We start from the raw sequence: 18,218 nt of genomic DNA, 5'->3' as shown, positions 1-18,218 counted from the left end.
GTCTTCATTCACTCACGAAGTCAATGGTCTATTTCCTCTTCCAGAGCTACCTTTACATACTCACTTTCTCAAATATCCAGTCTCATGTGTCAGGATCCACATATGGTGTCTTGTGCTTCCATAATGCCATGGAAATGGCCAGTGACCCAGAACTGACAAGCTGAGGCTTAAGCTTGGAATTAAACAATAACCCAAATGGTAAGAAACATCTTCCAATAGCCTCTGGTAACCACCGCTTTTTACAATCAACCCAACGCTGTGGTGGACAGGCAGAAGGAAGTTCTCCTTAGTCTGGTGGCACACCCTTGGGTTGAGTTGAGTTGAAAATCAGTCTTCTACCAGATTCAGAACTGATTTGCAACAATATAACTAATCTCTGACATGCAATCTTGGCAACAACAACACCAAAAAACAGCACACTAATTTCTATTAGTTTTATGCTAGGATTAATACAAGTAAATACTTAAAAGTGATTCTTAAATGATGCTTAAAACAACTCAGGGACATCCTTCTTAAAACTTATCTCTTTGTACCCCTTTTCCCCACACCCCATTTATTCGGTTGATGGGGCACAGACATCAACATTTTCTCTTACTCTCCATGAAAATGGAGTCTGGCCAAGGCTGAGAACCAGTAAAATTCAGAGCCAGCAAGATGGTTGAGTGGGTAAAGGCACTGACACACATGCAGAGAGGCCGGAGACTGATCCCTCAGACCCACATAAAAACACATGGAAAAAAGTGACTCTACAATGTTGTCTTCTGAGCTCCACAGGCACACCATGGCTCAAGTGCACCCCCAATCATATGTACGCATGTGCACACAAACACAGAGACAATAAAGATTTTTAAATATTTTAACTGAAAGCTATAGAAACAGAATTTTGAAGAGGTTATAACAACCTTCACGATATCATGTCATCTTCTTGGTTCTGGTCTTCAGGCACATTTTCCCACTCCATCTGGGATAGATGCTCCTCCATCCAATCTTTCACAGAGTAAGGTGAGAATGAAATGTTAGCTGAATTCAATGTCTGGCTCTTCACAGATGCCCACTGATATATACACACCGATCTTCTTTTACTGCTATCTGGTGATGAGACTCCAGTGTTCCCTCTGACTCTGTAGCTGAGAAAAGCATTTCCTGAGGCCACACACCCATTTCCTCATTTGCTTCCTGTCCTTCCTGAAGGTATCTGACATTCTGTCTTCTTGGACATCAGTGTCTCCCAACAAACCACTTCTCTCAGAGACGCTCATTTGTGTGAGCATTCATTTCTAGCTGCAAATTCTGCCTGGGAGCAAAGACAAGTTGTCCCTAACTTCAAATGTGTGTTTGAGTAGAGAGAGCCATCTTATGGCCTCTGTGGTAAAAGCCATTGTTTAGTTAAGTCTGAGACAGAGTTGAGTTTTACTGGCATGTTGGTACTTAAATGACAAGGGCATGTTCACACCATACACATAGGCTTCTGGTGAGAAGGCTCAGACAATACAATAAATGATCATGCTCCAGAAATGGAGACATATAGATCCTTGAACCCTTTGGAGAAAGGAATCCATCTCCATATAGAATTTATGCAGCCACACTTCTCAACCCTAAATAAGAAAAAGCACTTACTATACCTTTCCAAGTTATCATTTAAAGAGGAGACATTTTACAAGCTTTGGGGCTAGGAAGAACCTACACATTAACTAGACTTCTTTTACAGGTGGGAAGAAATACAAAGGAAAAAGAAGATTAAATGTCATTGGTGGCTTATACGTAAATAAAAGAATTGGGGGTTCCTACCACACAGCTTTGACAAAGTTGCCACTCTTTAGGCTGTTTATTCCCTCATTACCATCAGGAGGAAGACTGAAGATGACTACCATCTCATCTCGTTTCCACACAGAGCTCCCCTGAACATGCTCTATTCCTTTTTCCTGCTTCCACCTCCTTTAAGACAGAATGGCACAGAATAGCCTAGGCTAGACTCAAATTTATGACCTTCTTGCCTCATTCTCAAAGTGCTCTAACACTAAAGGCACGTACCACCATGCACCATCTATCTCCATCTCTTGATGAGGCCATTAGGGACCACATCCAAAGCTTCAAGGTTGGCTGAAGTACAGGCTGAACAGGCTGAACTCCTGTCGAGGGCCCCAGTTGCAGGCTTGCAGGTCAGACATCAAGCTTTGGAACTCTTTATGGAAGAGACAAAGCCCAGGTCATAACTTCTCAGTCTGATAAATGGAGAGAGATTAGCCACCGATCAATTCCAAGTGTTTCCCTGGGTCAACTCTAAACAAGAGAACTATAAAGAAAACAGAAGGAAGGAGAAAACAGTGAGGGACAGAAGAATTGACAACAGAAGGTTAAAGAGGGTGGAGTGTTGTTTTTTCTTAAATTCATTAACAGCCCCTTAAGCAAATGCTGTCGGAATCAGCAATTGCAACTATGCAGCTACCAATAGTGCACGGTTCTGTTTCCTCAGACACCGGCTCTATCAGCTCACTAAAGGGAACTTTACCTAGATCTCTATCCTTCTATAGAACTCAGGATTCAAAGGTTGAGGTAAAGTGCTGCTTGCTCAGAGGCTAAACAGCAAGTAGCTAACCTCCTCTCCTAGCTCGTGCTTCCCCCCAAAAGCATCCTTCTGCCCCATCCGAACCTAAGAACCCTAGCTACACATGGTTCCTCCCTACCATTTCCTGTCAGCTACTTGTTGACTCAGCCTCTGGATCCTTGGTTGATTTTATTTAATCAAACAAATGTAACATGCCTTAAATTAATATTCCACAACAGTGGGAAGACTTAAAAACAAATGTTCAGGGAAGTTTTTGTAAGCAAGCTTTGCTTTATTCTCAAGGTCATCCTGGAGCTCCTCAGAGACAGAATTCTTTCTTGCAGGGGAGAGGTTCCCACACAAAGGGGAACTCCATCTTGTGTCCAGAAATTATTTTGAGAGTTCTCTGGGGGAGAATAGAGGTTCTGTCTGATACTAGATGGAAAACAATGATTGTTAGTTGCTGTTTCATGAGCAGCAATTTAGATCAGCTAAATAAAAAGCCTAGGAACTCATTTTTAAGTAATACTTCCTAGCTGAACTGTAAGGAAAAAAACTTGTCACTAAAACCCAACACCTGTAAAGATCAGATGTGTTTTGTAGTTATTGGAGTGAGCTGTCTAGATGACACCATAAGCCCATATACATACGAACTCGGTACAGTACTTTGAAGTTTGGACTTTCGCTTTTACTATATAAGAGAGCATGTGGGTACAAAGGGATTCAAGAATTTGCCTGGGTTAATCCAATAGTTTGGACCATTGAAGGACCAAGGTTAGGTTTCAAGACTTGTAACATTCAGTTCAGGCTCATTCCAATGTTCAACACTGTCTACAGAACTCCCTCATTGCTTCCTGTTAAACTGTATCAAGAAGGATAGATATGAGAAATGATATGTATACCTGTGACTTAAGTGCTTCGGTGGTAGAGCAAGATGAAAGCAAGCTGGAGGTCAGCCAGGGCTACATAGTAAGTGCCTGTCTCAAAATAATGAGGGCTAGGGAAGTAGCTCAGTAGTGGAGTGCTTGCCTAGTATATGCAAGGCCCTGCCTGTATTCATTCCCAAGCAACATACACACACACACACACACACACACACACACACACACACACACACACACACAGAGAGAGAGAGAGAGAGAGGAAGAGAGAGAGAGAAGAGAGAGAGAGAGAGAGAGAGTTGAAGGAGGAAGGGAGGGAGGGAGGGAGAGAAAGGGGAGAGAGGGGGGAGAGAGAGAGAGCAGAGATTGCTCTCATTAGATTTGTATTGTCAGATTCTAACTTAGAGCAAGTCATATAGAAAGCTCCTAGCCATGTTTGTTGAATTACTTAATCTAAATTTGCCCTAGTCCTAGAGAAACACTGCCTCCTGGAATGGTCTAGACAGGCTCAATACTTAAAAATTAAGTCCTTGTACCTGTAAAGATTATTGATATTCTTTGTGGAATTCTCTTAAACCAAGAAATGTTTCTGCAGCTTGAATACTCGGAAACAGGGTGCACTGTGTATGAATAGTGGGGGACTTCCTGGGGAGTAAACAGTAGCCACCACAGTTTTATACAACCAATTTTACTTTCTACTGGTTTTTAAAATAGACTTTATTTTAAAATTATGAATAGGTAAAATTAATTTGTTTATTGAATGTCAATTCTAACTACATCTAAATCCATTAAACTGTGTAGTCTCTGAGCCTGGTTAATTTTGGTGTAGAGTGTTTAATGTAGTTGGATGTTTCACAGTTTTAAAAATTGCCATTCATTCCATGTTCACTAAAAATCTATCTGCATGATGTGAGTGACACAATTTTAAGTAAAAATACTGTTTTGAAATACAGTCTTTCTAAAACACTAACACAGAAGAATTATCATTCTTATGATTAGTGTTATGGTTTTAATTATATATAATCGTAAGTGTTACTCAACAGTTTCATTGTTCTTGACTCCCCGGCAAATTGTAAATTACACCCTTTGTGAATTGTATTTGTCTTATATCCTTCTAAGACTATCGAAGGGCACATGGAACAGAGATGAGTTCCTGTGTTTAGAAGACTAGGCAAAGAAGGCAGTGTTCCTTTGGTGTTTCACTTGGTGTGATTCTAAATGCTGAGAGAGAACTTCCTTTTACTCTCTTGTGATCTAGCATAACAGTATTGGTTTTAATTCTGTTTTATTTAATGCCTCCTGCTTTTTCTTAAAAGATACATTTCTTTCTTTTTAACTTACATATTTTGCCTAGTAGGACAAAAAAAATAGACAAAATTGAGATCAGTGTTTCCAGTTGTCTCCTCCTACTTAACATACAGCCTATGGGTGTGTCGCTTCCATTGATAAAGTAAAAGGGAAATGAGTTTATGTGCATGCCTGTTATCTCGGGGTGGGAATAATGAGTCAGTCCATGACGGCCATGACTAGAGGACTCAAAGGAGGAAATGTCAGGAACAAAAATCATTACAATGATTTTTAATAAGAAGTGGGACATGTGAAGGCTCTATAGGCCACAGAGTCAAAGCTATGGGTGTGGCAGGTAATTTTTCAGAATTCTCTCAAGGAGGAATGTGACTGATTGGGCCAGAAATAAGAAGGAAGGCAAAAAGATTCTAAATGCAAAGGTTTGAAACAAGAATGACAGCTCTCTATAGAGAATTGATGTCCAAATGCAATTGCATTAGGGCAGATCTGGGAACTGTATGACTAGACTGAGGTGAGCCAAGAATGTAAAACCCAAGGTAAGGCTTTTTTCATCAACTGTTGATGTTTTAGTAGAGAGTGCTGAGTTTTGACATGCTTAATATGGCAGTGTGTGGGCATGGAGTGAAACCGAAAGCAGGGGGATGGGGGATGTCCTTCTGTATATATGTTTCTCTTATTCTAATTAATAAAACACTGTTTGGCCAATAGAGGCAGGAAGATAGGTGGGACTAGGAGCCAAGGAGAATTCTGGGAAAGGTAGGCAGAAGAGGATGCCATGTAAATCACAAAGGAGTAACAGGTCCAGGCATTCTCCGGTAAGCCAAGACCACATGGAAATACTTAGATTAATAGAAATGGGTTAATAATTAAGACAGAGCTACCCAATAAGAAGCCCTAGCAGTTGACCAACAGGTTTATAATTAATAAAGCATCTGTGTGTTTCTTTGGGGCTCAAGGGCTGTGGAACCTGGTGGGACAAGAAACCTCCAGTAATAGCATAGTGAGCTTGCAAAGTCAGTAGCAATGGAGAGGCAAGAGCATATGTGGAAGACACTGATGGGTAAAAATGTGTGATTCAATAATAGTTACAAGAGGGGAAGGAGGGGCAGTAGGATAAGAAACTCGGACATGGTTTTAGCTCATGCACTTAAGTTATCACAGTAGAGAACTCCTTGATGGGGGAAGTGCTTCTGTGTATGTGTTTGTCTTACTGGATGATAAATAAAGTACTGTTTGGCCAATGAGGCAGCAAGTTAGGCAGGACTAGGAGTCAAGGAGGATTCTGGGAAATGTAGTAAAGTAGTGGTGATCCACACAGGAAGTGACATAGCAGGGAGACTCATAAACAAGGGCAAGAAGGAAGTGGGCCCCCTTTTCTCTTCCTCTTGGTCTCTGCTCTGGAGTTGCCCTGTGATCCACCAGTAAGAGAGGGTGCCAGCGGAAGGCATCCTCTATAAGATAAGTCTTATACAATATATAGATTTATGATATTTAAGACTGAGCTAACAGATGAGAAATCATAGTCTTTGGCCAAGCAGCATTTGTACCTAATATAAGTCTCTGTATATTATTTGGGGCCCTAACTCGGTGGGCAGAACTCAGGTGGCTGGCGGAAAGCACCCACGTGGAGGTAGGGCTCCGGTGGATTTTGGCGGAAAGATTTATCGTAACAACTCCTGAACAGCAGTCTACAATCACCTTATTTTCCAACCATTTGGCTTCAAGGGAGCCATTGAAGGAATGTAGGAAGTGGCCAGCAGTCAGCTATAATTATTTCTCCTTTTCTCCACATGAAGTTCTGACTTCTATGTTGGTTTGTGAGATCATTTCCTTCCACAGCTTTGCACCAAGCTAGATGATCTAGTTCAGATCTACTGCTGAGTTTGTGAAGCAATATTGCCTCCGCATCATCTACCTCAGTCATCCCAATAGCCCAAGCATGGAACAGCCTAATCATAGAAAATCCCAGGCTCAAATGATTCAAATTACTCAACCCTCTCACAGGCTATTATGCTGGGAGACCAGCAGAGAATGTTCCTGACTCAGCAATTCTTGGCCTTCAGTCTGGATATATGATGTACCTGTCTGAATTTACCTTAGAGTCTGTGAATAACCTCCACACTAAACCTCCCAATGGAATATGTTTTGGAAGGAAATCTACCTTGAACACCAACAAATATTTGTCTCATAATTGTTAAATCTCAGTGGTTAATATAATTACTTTACAATTTTTAATTCCTTTAAATTTCCTTTGTCCTACATCTTACTGGCAAGAGAATGGTTAAAACTTATGAGGCAGAGTCACAGATGTGTCTAGTGTTGTCTGTGATGCTGAACACATTCTATTTAAGGCTCTAGGGTTTTTAGAAGTACTCTCTTCATTAGACATTTCTATTTTCAGGGCTCTGGAGATAGGTCTGTGCAAGCATGGGGACCTGAGTTTGGATCACCAACATCTACAATTAAAAATCAAATGTGTTATTATTGTGATTGTGTATGTATGGTGTGTGTGTGTGTGTGTGTGTGTGTGTGTGTGTTTGTGTGTGTTTGTGTGTGTGTGCTTGTGCAATCATGTCATTGTTTTTACATGTGTGGAAACCAGAGGTTGATGCTGAATGTCTTCCTCTATCACTCTCCACCTTATTTTTGACACAGAAAACTCTCATTGAACCTGTGCTCACTAATTGGCTAGACTTTGGCCAATAAGCTCCATGGATCTTCATGGTAATTGGGGTTATAGACACACATAAACATGTCTGGCTATACATAGATATACTTAGTTCCTTGTGCTTTCATGGCAAGCATTTTACAAACTGATCCATTTCCCCCAGCCTCCTCAAAACATGTTTATTTTTAAACAGATTTTAATTCTCATTAAACCTAATGGCTTAATTTAATAAATAAGAGAATGCAGAATTTCAGTGTATTGAATGTTTCTATTTTCAATGATTCAGAATCTCCTGGAATGCTAGACCTGGAATGTGCAAACAACTTAGGCATCTCTGAAATCCACATTAACATTCTTAGCTTGGGTCATCTGACTTAAACCAGGAAGTAGTTTGGGCATTAGGATAATAGGTCACTAAGTCAGTCATTTATTCTCTGTCCTGTGTATAAGGTTCAGGTTAGGTTAACCATTGAAGTAAAACTCAAGCAAATTCCTTACCTGTTCATTCTGTAGCTCTTGAATGCTAGACACTTGTCACCCAGATTTTGCCCTGAGTTTCATCTCTGTCTTAGTTAGGGTTTCTATTACTGTGAGGAGACACCATGACCATAACAAAGGAAAACATTTAATTGGAGCTGGCTTACACTTTCAGAGGTTTAGTCCCTTATCATCATGGCAGGAAGCATGATGGTATGCAGGCCAACATGGTGCTGCTGAGGTAGCAGAGAGTTTGACACCTGCATCATCAGGCAGCGGGAAGACAGATGACACGGCCTGGCTTGAGCATCTGAAACCTCAAAGTCCACCGCCAGTGACACACTTCCTCCTACAGGAGCACATCTCTTAATAGTGCCACTCGCTTTGGGTCTATGGGGTCATTTTCATTCAAACCACTATCATCATCATTATCTACACCATCCTCCTTGTCATCAAAAGCCACATTTTTGTTTGTGCACAAGGACATAGGAAGGGAATGCAGAGGAGGGAGGAGAGCTATACAGAGAGTAATTTCAAGATCTCAGCAGAAGCAGTTCAAAATCTAATAAAACGAGGTAGATATTCAGCCTTATTTTCCTCAGCTATGTTTGCCAGTAGCGCTTGCATCTGATAGTGAGGACATGCTTTACGAGGAGATTGAGCACAGCCAGGTATAGTCCTTTACTGAGGAAGATAATTAAGTGAAGTGAGCTGAACAAATGGAGGCTTGCAATCTGAAGGAGTCTCACACAGACTTTTAGTTCTAGAAATACCCCAGACAAAGTAAGGGCATCTGAGATGCAAGATGAAGTCTGTTGTTGAAATGACCATTCACCAAAAACAGACCAACAAGGATTCTGTCTATGTCTCTCTGCCCTCTGTGTCTCATCATCCTTAGCACAGGCTGTGTCTCCTTTCCAAGTCTCACACTCTCCTCCCACCATTGCTTCTGCTTTATTACCCTTAGCATCTTAAAGTTCATTCCACAGGTGTTTGAGAGGATCAGGATCAGCCATTCCTGTCCGTCACCACTGTCATCTACTCATTTCCAACCTCTGTCCCTCATTCACAAACTTCAAGAGCTAATATACACTTGTACTTTTTACTCCATTCCTAGGAAATTCTACCACCATGCAGGCAGAGAACTTACCAAACAGCATTCCTTACAGACTCCCAGGTCCCTTCCATTCTAGAGCTATTCTGTAGTAGCTAAGATGTCTCTGGGGCCTGCATTTTCTCTACCTTTGTAGTCTAATATTTCAACACTATAGCTTCTGAAGAAAGACTCCAGCCCTCTTGTGTTTCTTACTAATTCACTCATATGAAACCTACTCCTTGGAATTTTGATGCTTGGATATAGAAATGCCCGAAGGACCTTCCAAGTGAACATTCCACCTGAGAATCAGTGCAACACCGTCTGTGCTGTCTTTTTTTTCTTCTAGCTTTGCTGTGTTATTTTTCCTTCTCCCTCGTAATACCTCTCACCCATGCTGCTCTTAGGAGTCTCTGTCCACTCAGCTTGTGTCCTTTGAGCTATTAGCTTCAGTAGTTTTTGAATTCTTCCTTCAGCTTTTGAGGCTTTGGTTCAGGATCTCAGGACCTCATTTTGAATTCTTATTGCTTAGTCTCCTTAGCAGTCTCTCTTATTTTCATCTTTGCTTCTTCAATTTCGCCTTCTTTTTTCACACAAATAGGTATATTAGTAATGTTAAGCCAACAGTATCATGGTGTCTCAAAACCCGTTATAACCAGGCACACACCTGTAATCCTAGCATTCAGGAAATTAAGGCAAGAAGAGTCTGAATTGGAGATCAGCCTGGGGTAAATAATGATATTCTGTCTGAACAGAAATATGTATGTATGTATGTATGTATGTATGTATGTATGTATGTATGTATCCCAAGTCCATCACTAACAAGGTGAATAAAGTCTGCCTTCCTTTCTTACTCCATCTCTTACACAATTTCACATTTTTGGCTCAAAAGCACTAGATAACTTGAATTTTGAGCTTCCGTGACAGATTGGCTTCTCCCTCTTTATACCTGCCATCTCTTTTGCCTAATATGTTCTTTCATTTTTCTTTTGTACTTTGTTCCCCACACACGCATACACACACACTCAACAAAACAAAAAGTAAGTAACACTAGCTAATACCTCCTTTGATATTTAACTCAGGCTTGGGTTAAGAAAAAAATTCCTGGTCATTTATTCCTCCCCATACAGTAGAGTTTAGTTTTTGTGTACCCGTTGAAGGTTGCGATCTGGTGATGTATTTGACAGAAGACACATTGTACTATCGGACTGACCAATAAAGCCGCAGCCTGGAACCAGGTCAGATGCTGACCTCATTGTCCTCTCTCACTGCCCTGACACTAAGACATGTAGGGCCACCAGAATCCATTTCTTCTAGCGCTAAAAGCTGTTTGTGGAGCTTTCCTGTCCGTATCAGAATGGAGCAGCGAAAAGAAAGACTGTCCTTTGACTACAATTAAAAAACTGTAACAACAGCCAGGGTCCTCACTGCAGAATAAGACCAGGTCCAAGGTTGGAAAGTAAAGGAAGGAAGGGCTGCCAAAGGGAAGACAAACATCTAATGTGTCGCAATCTTTGAAATTAGAGCTGCTGGGTGGTTGAAAGGGTCAGTTGTTCAACTGCACAATCTAAGAATCATTAGGAAGGGGGGATGGGATTGAAAGTACACCATGGAAAATGCGTTTTCCTTAGGTGTAAAAAGAGATAGTCTCTCCACTGCCTGCAACCACAAACCGGCAACATAAAGAGACCGGGAAGCAAAGTCCTGAGTGCTATCTTTGCATGTTCTCGTGCTTAGTTGAGGGACTATTTGATAATCTTCTTCAAAGCAAACACCTAGCAGAGCTAACGGCCACCACCTAAGTCACCAGAAGCCAGTTGACCAAGTAAGAGTCACAAGGACAACTGTCTCTGCCACTAAACAAAATACCAACAGGATTCCTGAACAACCAGGCCAGAAGTTACAAGACGTTATTTGTTTGTTTAATTAATATTGAATGCTTAATTCTTTGTCCGCATGTGGGTTCCAGCGGCAGACCCTTTCATTCATAGGGTCTGAATTGTCAGAGCAAATGTCACCAGGTGCAAAGAATTTCTTGTTTGCTTTGTTTGTGCTGTTTTAAATGGTTTTGTTTGTTTGTTTGTTTGTTTGTTTGTTTTTCAAGACAGGGTTTCATTGTGTAGCAAAAATGGTTGTCTTTTTAAAGGTGAAATCAGAAGCAAATATCACAATATGTAAAAGATGTTATAAAGACACAAAATGGCTTCCTGGCCACTAAGAGCTAGTTAATACCATCTCAAGGAGGCTGGGTGGCTTTTTTATTAGTCTAAACACTGATCTTGTGAAGGTACTGTCCCCTTTTGCAAGTCGCAGTATAATAACACACTGTAGAAGTAGAAAGCTTTTGGATACAAATACTATAAATTACAGGATGAAATTGGACTTTATTGAGACCGGAAGGATTGTCAGGTTCTTTTTCAATCTGTAAACTGTGTGGCTAATGATGAAGTAATCACTCCCAACAGTCTCGATTATATCTGTCAGTCCTATAACTAAATTACTGCTTCTCTTCTATTGCATTGCTATGCTTTGGATGTGAAATGTCCCCCATGGGCTCATGTGTTTAAAACACTTAGTTTCCAGTAGGTGCTGCTGTATTGGGGGGTGTGGACCCTTTAGGAGGTGGAGCCTCATTGGAGGAAGTGGCTCACTGGGTACATGGGAAGGTTTTGTGGACAAAACCAGGTACTGGCCCTGTTTCATTCTCTGCTTCCTGAATGTTGCTGGCATGTAACCTGCTACCTCTTGTTCCACCAAGAGCTGTTCTTACTGCCATGCCTTTCCTGCAATGATGAATTGTATTTCCTTAAAGTGTGAGCCAAAGCCACTTAATATGTCGCTGTCACATTTCATATCTTAGCAATAAGAAAAGTAACTAATGCAAACAATCCATGTCACAATGTGACTCCAGTTCCTGCTCTTTTGTTAAACTGATTAGAACCCTGGAGAACTTTGCTCCTTCTCTGCCTGAGAAATGCCTACTGCTGTTTGAGCACCTAGGCTTTCCTGCTTACGCAGCCGGCCGGTATGTGTTTTTCTATGGCCAGATGCGGCAAAGCTGTGCTCGTCTTAGCTGGAGAGCCCCTCTCCTCCCTCAAGTGGGTCTCTGTGTGATGATAGATAGGCATCCCCAAGACAGATAACCCTTTCCAGCATCTCTACTGGTATTCTTTTCTCACATGAAAATTTTCACAGTTCCACTTTTGGAAGAAGCAAGCAAATCATTAGCTACCGGACACCTGTGGTTTTGGAAACGGGACCCTGGAAGCAGTTTTTTTGAGAGATGACTCACAGTTGAAAGATTGAAAGATATGGTAACAGCTGGGGGCAGAATAAAAGTCAAATGAAGACAGAGGCTGGGACTGCATGCACAAGACCTACACAAAATCAACTCAGTTGCAAAAAAATCTCAGCCGTGGTAGGAGCAGAGGAAGTTGAGAGGTCCCACTCTTCGCTGAAAAGCTATGTCAATTGGCAGTAGTAAATTTCTTCAGGGGTGTGGCTCTGTTCCCACACCCATGCACTTACAGGCACAATGAGAGGACTCTGAATATTTTTTTAAAAAGAGCACTTTTTGTTAGTCAATTTTTAAATTCATTAAGTTTTTACACATAATATATTTTGAGCATATTGTTTCTCCTTTACTATATTGTTTCAGATTCTTGAGGGAGTGGGACATGAGAAATGACTCCTCTACTTGGGAAGAGAATCCATGTTTGGTGGAGTTAACAGGAAAAGTTAACGTTGACTCCACTTCAAAAAACTCTTTGATAGATTAGGAATTTCCCCCAGAACTGATATTTGAGCCATATATGATTAGGGAGAATAATATACAGTAGTAAGCCAAAATTAATTTATTTCCTGGTTACATTATATATGCATTTAGACAGAAGAGTGAGGCTACCTGGAGACCTTTTCAGATCATTACAGACAGGAACTCACTTCCTCCTGTGAGGCCACACCTCCCAAAGTCTTCACAGCCTTCAACAGCCCCTGCAGGGACCAAGTGTTTCAAAGATGGGAGCCTTATGGGATACAATCTACATGCAAACCATGTCAGTACACTAGAAAGAGAACCAGGGATTCCTCTGTTATAAAGCTGATGGATGTGGTCATGGCTCTACCAAGCGTCATCTTGCTACACAAACTCATAGATTTAAAAATAACACACCAACCCCTTTCTAGTCCAGTTTCCTTATTTATACAATGAAAGACTTGTGAGGAAATAATTCAAAAATTCTACAGTTGGCTGAATTTTGAAAAATATGCAAATAATTTCCCAAATTTCAACAGCCTATTTATACTATAATAACAGGGGGGATCTTGAAAGCCAACAACCTAGTTTTCCTAGTCTGTAACAAGATTTATTCGGGTGTCTTTTTTTCCTCTCTTTCACAATCGGGCACCTTGTAGCTTAATATTTCAGTGTGGAAAGAACTAAGACTTGAAGTTCTGGTTTTATCAGTAGGACTAGAGGTGTGTTTCTATAATCATTTAACTGTTTGCCTTTCCTTCTTTAAAGTCAACCTGAAATCCAAAATCAAGCCGGTTGTATTTAGTCTTTGCTTTGATTTTAGATGTGCTTTGTTGCCCTCAAAGTTTGTGTGATGGAAGCTTGGTCCCTAGTGCAGCAAGCAGTGTTGAGACATGTGCAGTTTTGAGAAGAAGAGCTTAATAAAAGGCAACTAGGTCACTTGCGCCCCACCCCCGGGATGAACTGAAGCCTTGGAGGGGTGGATCAGGCCTCGCTGGAGGAGTTCTCTTGAAAGTCCTTGTTCCCAAGTGAAGCCATTCTATACACTTAGCCCTGTCTGAAGGCGCCCACTTCCCTTTCTGTTTCTCTACCATGTTGAGACACAGCCAAGGATCACAGCGACATTATCACCAGGTGCCAATGCCAAACTTCTAGGATCTTACAGCTATAAGAGGAGTGAGGCAAATAAACATTTTTTAACCTCATAGGGTACCCAGCCTATGTGTGTGTGTACCTGTCAGAGCAAGTGTGACTGTATGTGCACATATGTGCATGTGTACATGGAGGCAAGAGGTCATGCTCTGCTGTTATATATTTTTAATGTATTTATTTATTCTGTATGTGTGCTGTGTGTGTGTTTATGTGCACATGCTATGAGGCATGTGTTGAGGTCAGAGGACAACTTGGTGGAATCATTCTTTCTTTCCACCATGCAGGTTCTGGAATCAAATTCAGGCCATCAGCCTTGGCAGCAAGTGCCTGCGCCCACAGAACCATCTCCCCAGCCAAGGCTCAGATTTTGTTCTTTGAGTTTCATGACCTTTTTTTTTTCCTCCTCCTCCTCCTCCTCCTCCTCCTCCTCCTCCTCCTCCTCCTCCTTCTCCTTTTGCATTGACCTGGGGCTCCCTGATTAGGTTAGGCTAGCTGACCAGTGAGCTCCAGGGATCCACCTGCTTCATCCCCCCAAGTGCTAGGATTCCAAGTATATACCACTACATTTAGGTTTTTCCCTTGGGTTCTGGGAATTGAACCCAGTTCTGCAAGCTTGTGTGGTAAGCAGTTTACCAACTGCATCATCTTCTCAGTTCTCAAGTTGTTTTGATAAAATAACATGAAACAGACTAAGACACAATGATGACATGTTTTATAGGCACCTCACTTAAGCCTAAGGGGCCTGTACAAATGTGAAAGTCCCCTTGATATTTCTCTTGGTAAAGTGTGAAACTACCCTGCCATCTGCTGAAGGTCAAATCAAGTGAGGTCAGCCACACTTCCCATTATACAGTGATGACTATTGAGGGTTCAGGGATATCAGAGGCTATGCAGATGGGATTCCAACATCAGGGTAGCCTTCCCAAATCCCCTGCATTTGCAACTCATCCTCCAACACTTCCAAAGTAGGTGGTAGAAATGCATGGGCATCCATGTGGAGCTCAGCTATGGGAAATATTCTAGTGACAAGTTCTCAGAACCCATTTTGGCAGTTTAAAAAATGCTAGGTGCTATTATGTTGTAAACTTGGTGCTCAGGAGGACAGTGAGAGGCAAAGCTAAGATTTGTAAGGTTTGTGCTCTCTGGTTTTTACCCAGGAAGTAGCTTCCCCATGTGACCTCACAACGATTTTTAGTAGTTTTGTATTGAGTTCCAGCACAGAAGACAGGGTGACTTAGGAAAAATGATCAGTCAAAGTTCAAAAGTCCTCTACCCACTGCCCCCAGGGTGGTTGTCTGGGAATTCACATGTGGTCATAGGATCCGTGAGCCATGAGACTGATTCAAGGCCTCACCTCTGGGAAGCATTTCTTTCTCTCTGGCTACTATAAACTCTAAAATGGCAAACAAGGACTGTTGACCACAGTTGATCACTCCTCTCCAGAGGTTATTTACTTTGACACTTGCATGACTCTGGGTAGCCGAACACAGATGGACAGAAGAACATAGGTTTATATGTGGACAGAAATAATGCATAAACGGGGTACAAGGGCACTGTACCATTCCTTATCCATTCTTTTCTCTGGCTGGTTTATAAAACTGGGTCTATTAATGTGAAGACCACTGCTTAGGGAGGACCAAGGTGTCCTTTAAGAAATAATTCAAGGGTTTGAAGGCTTGTGGTAGACTTGTGGTAGCTCAGTGGTAGAGCACATGTCTAACAAACATAGGCCCTAGGTTTGGTTCTCAGCTCTGGAACAAAAAGGAGAACACATCTAAGAGTTGCTTGCAGAATCAACTTATTGTGATTCTTTTCTGTGTACCAGAACCTACGGTCTTAGAAACTTACACTGACTTAGCATCATATAAACCTTTTGTCAGATTTACATTTTGGAGGAGAAAACAGGCCTTCAAGGACCTGGGATTACACAGATTAAGTCTTAGACACCACCAATATAGCCACAAGTTTGTACCTTTCACATTCTGCCTTTTTGGAGTGAAAATGGATTGGAAGCCATCTTCATCACATTTCACATTCCTCTAGAATATGTATCAAGCTAGTAGCAGAGCTGAGGTATGCTTGGCATCCACAGAATCTTCCATCTGCACTTCTGGCTTGTCTGTCACTGAGCCATGAGCCTGCCCATGAATCACTCCTGGCTTGAGAATCTGGCTGGAGCTGACTCTTTCTCAGCCAGAGTGCAGGTCTGGAAGGCAAGCTGTCTAACCAGCTTTTCAACTTACATCAAACAAGAATGAAGTTTTTAAGGCATCCTTATGATTTTGTAACTGCTTTACTGATGCTGTTATTCAAGAGCTTATGAAATGTCCTGACAAATATCCTTTTAAATACTTAGATACCTAATTAATGAAGCATCTTGATTTTTAAAAGCATTGAATACAGTATTACTTACATTGAGTGTACTTTATAATTAATGTAGAGCTTACAAGAGGAAAAGCATTCTCAGAAAATCAAAAACATATTTCTACGGTCATCTCCCACTTCTTGATATTGTTGATATTGATGATGTTAAATCGATTGTGCTTTGATTTGTTGTTTGATTGCTTCATGGGGTAATTTGAATGAGAATGTCCCACATAGGCTCAGCTATTTGAACACTTGTTTTCCGGTTGGTCATGCTGAACAGTCAAGAAAGAGATGCATGGATTCTTTTCCTTTTCTTTTTTCTTTTTCTTTTTCTTTTTTTTTTTTTACCCTGCATTTATATGGTTCAGGGCTTGGCCCTATGAAATGGTGCCACCCATAGTAGGCTGTGTTTTCTTATATCAATTAACAGTCAAGACAATTTCCCACAGATGTGCTTACAGGCCAACCCAGTGTAGACAATTCTTCATTGATATTTTCACTCCAGCTGACTCTAGGTTTTTAAAATCAACAATTTTTTATCTATTTTATTATTCTTACAGAGAAGGCAGTTTCTACTCCTCTATCTTATACTCTTTCTCCCTAACATTGATGGAGCTGGAGCTTTGGAGATTGCTCTTCAGGGTTGAGCTGGGGATTTAAGCACAGCCTTGTTCCTGTCCATAGTCTTGTAAAGAAACATGACTGCACACACCTCTAATCCTAACACTTGAGAAGCTGAAGCCAGAGGATCTATGGAGATCCAAGAATAGCCTGGGCTACATGATCTACTTGAGTTCAAGGCGCTCCAGCCCAGCAGTATGAGACCCTGACTCAAGAATAAAAATCTTTTTAATATCAGGCAACACTGAGTTTTGATAAATCAAAGCATCCAGAAGAAATTTTAGATTCCCAGACTTCCATGTTAAATGATCCACCATTGAAGCATAAGTTGATAGTACTATTAAATATTTTCTATTTCACTGAAGCATTTCTGAAAAGTTCGTCTTCCATGTTTACAACAAATATCAAAGAGACACAGTGAGCTCATATGATGGGATTGCATTGTTTTCTTCACAAGCCTCTCATGTGAGCATCTCAGACATTCAGTTCTCTTAGATGGTATGTCATGTGAATATCATCCAGGAGGGTAGCTGAGACTGTGTTATGCTACTACGAAAGTGTTGGTTTAGTTAGGTTCTGTGCATAATGTTAGTAGTTGAGCTGTAAGGGTGAAATGCTCATATATTAAGCCTAATTTAAGACTATCCTGGAAATAAGGTCTTAATTCTTTCTACAAGTGATTTTCATAAGAAAATGTAACACAAAATATTTTAAATGCAATATGGGTGGTCTCCTCACAACAAAGATGATGAAAATTTTGATTTACAATGTGTTCTGTATTTTCAAGTATATATGCTTGTTTTACTTATAACTCTTTTGCTGATATTCATGACCAAATTTGATGCAAAGACAGACAGACTGTAGGAAGGATTTGGTTAATTTTGGTGCTATATCTTGGGGATTACCTTCCTCTCTATTTCTTCATTATTTAGAAGTCAGTACAGTGTTTATAAAAAACATTACTGGTTGCTGAGGAAAAGTTCAGTGGTAGAGAACTAACTTTCTGGTATGTGAAAGACCCTTGGATTGCTGCTCTGCTTTGAAAAAAGAAAATGAAGCAATTCTGTCAGGATTCTGTTCAAATACTCAAAGAATGGCATTTTATTTATATAGTGTAATCCTTTCATTCAGCTCTACAGGTGATTGTTTAACAAAATAAAGCTTTGTAAAACATTTGTAATAATATAAAACTGGACCTTTTATGTGTTCAACAAAATGTAATATCTCAAAACTTTAGAAAGAGAGGGAGGGAAGGAGAAAGGGAGGAAGGGAGGGAAGGAGAAAGAGAGGAAGGGAGGGAGCTACAAATAAAATCTAAATCCTTCACCTGGAAGCTCCACAGATCACCTTCC

The sequence above is a fragment of the Cricetulus griseus genome, assembly GCF_003668045.3.
Source record: "Cricetulus griseus strain 17A/GY chromosome 1 unlocalized genomic scaffold, alternate assembly CriGri-PICRH-1.0 chr1_0, whole genome shotgun sequence".
Lineage (NCBI taxonomy): Eukaryota > Metazoa > Chordata > Mammalia > Rodentia > Cricetidae > Cricetulus > Cricetulus griseus.
Note: the sequence above shows the minus strand (reverse complement) of the source record.